This window comes from Galeopterus variegatus, unplaced genomic scaffold (genome assembly GCF_000696425.1).
Source record: "Galeopterus variegatus unplaced genomic scaffold, G_variegatus-3.0.2 Scaffold1154, whole genome shotgun sequence".
Taxonomy (NCBI): domain Eukaryota; kingdom Metazoa; phylum Chordata; class Mammalia; order Dermoptera; family Cynocephalidae; genus Galeopterus; species Galeopterus variegatus.
This window is the reverse complement of record NW_007727265.1, coordinates 402,649-404,793: the sequence shown is the minus strand read 5'-3', so window position 1 is coordinate 404,793 and position 2,145 is coordinate 402,649. Positions and strand designations below refer to the sequence as shown.

At 42.9% G+C, this 2,145-nt stretch overlaps 1 pseudogene; it reads left to right on the top strand.

Annotated features, from left to right (window-relative positions):
- Positions 1–211: 211 nt before the first annotated feature.
- LOC103592466 lies at positions 212–1,459 on the top strand (annotated as a pseudogene).
- The last annotated feature ends 686 nt before the right edge of the window (positions 1,460–2,145 follow it).

The window sequence follows — 2,145 nt, the reverse complement described above, 5'->3', positions numbered from 1 at the left end:
AAATTTTAAAAGTCACTTAACTTCTAGAAATCGTAAGTTTTCTCTTCTGTAAACCAAAGATATAATGCATAGTTAATATTAAAATTGGGATTCCGGTGTGGGTCTGTTTGAGGGAGAGTGGTTTAGTTGGGCTTTGGTCCTGCCTGGGAGGTCTTCTGGGCTTACTGGTTTGGGCCCGTGGTTGTGCGGGCCGAGCAGCTACACAAAGAAGATGGGAAAGGAGGCCAATGATGACAAGAAGCCAATGACTAAATTCGAACTGGAGAGAGAAACAGAACCTCGATTTGAGGTGGAGGCATCTCAGTCAGTGCAGTTGGAGTTGTTGGCTGGCATGCAGAGGTCTTTTTGGCACAGAACTGACCTGAAAAAAGAAATCCACCTTCAATGTTGTAGCCAAGGTGGCTGTTTTCACTTGGCATGGCTGTACTCTACAACTGAGCAGCTGAACTAAGGTGGCATATGTCTCCAAGGACTTCCCTATGTTGCTTTACTTCAACACTCCCACAACCTTGCAGCAGATGTGGAGACAGGCATTAAAGGAAGAAGATTGAGGTCACCAATGGTGGCAGTGAGCCCCACTGATATGGCAAGTCTACTCCTGAACCATGCAGTACGTATGGGCCACCATCCCAGTTATGTAGAGCTAGGTGTGGGCCAGGGCTGTGTCCATCCCTGGTACCATGGGGGCCCTACACTGAACAGCTAGCAAACATTGAAAAGGGCTTCTCTATCCAGACCGTTCTAGTGTATCATTATGGCTTTACCATTCCTGGCACGAACATCAACCTTGACAATAAGGTCACGTCTTGTTTAGCAGATATGTTAAACCAAAGGTGTGAGGTGAATCGAAGGGCGTCTATGAGTGGCTGTGTCATTAACACCCGTGGCTGGGTCAAGGGCTCCGTTTAACAGGCCCTGTGCACCAGGGCCTCAGCTTTTAAGGTGGATGTAGTCGTAGTTCTGGATCAAGAACAACTGTACAGTGAACTGAAGCGGGACTTGCTCCATTTTGCACTGTTCTGCTCCCTAAATTGGGGGTGTGGTGAGCACTCCAAGGACTTCCGACGGGAATGTAGAGATGAGAGAATCCATGAGTATTTCTAGGGGTTCCCAAGCTGTTTCTATCCCCATGACATCCATGTCAAATTTTCAGATGTGAAAGTATACAAAGTTGGGGCACCCACAATCCCAGACTTGGTTTGCCCTTGGGCATGTCTCAGAAGGACAATCAGCTCAAGCTAGTACCTGTCACCCCAGGATGAGATATGGTGTACCACCTACTGAGTGTTAATACTGCAGAGGGTACAGAGGAGAACCCTTCTGAGACAAGTGTGGCTGGCTTCATTGTAGTAACCAGTGGGACCTGGAGCATCAGGTGTCTACTGTACTGTCTCCAGCCCCCTGTCCACTGCCCAAGAATTTCCCTTACATCATGGATATCCGGTTTATGTATCCTTAAATAGAGATCAGCGGGAAGGCTTGCTACCTGAGGCATAGAGATCTACAGAGATTTTCTGGCCATCACCAAAGGCTGAGATATGAGAATCGGTTTGGGCCAACTGACTGGTAAACTATGGACTAGTAGAAAACGTATATTCTACCTTTTAAAACAGGTGGTGGTATACTGACTCTTCGAATCTTGAACCAAAAGGAAAACAATGGGAATGTAATTGGTTTCTTAGATCACCTAAGATGATACTTTGAATTTTCTAAGACCCTGGAGAATTCCATTTCTTTCACTGTACTATTATGTGGATTTATTTTAACACCGCTTCATATTCCATATGTAGTATTTGCTAACTAATTTACCCAGAACAAAAGTGTGAATTAGAGGGACTCCTTCCAATAAAGTTTGAAGTTGGAAAACAAATTTATTTTAATAAGTACTTTTGCTATATCATAAAAAAATGTTAAAATTGGACAAAAGTAGCAACAAAGATGATGATTAAGATGTAAAGACCATATACATTGGAGGTCGACTGCTTGGTGTGTATTTATGGATAATCTCACTTGAAATTTGTAAAAGTTCTATAATATAGATGACAATTAATTCTAAGAATTCAACTTCTCTTGGAAATTGAGAAGAGATTAAAAACATAAGCTAATAAATTATCACATTTGCTTCAATGTCAAAATACACATTTA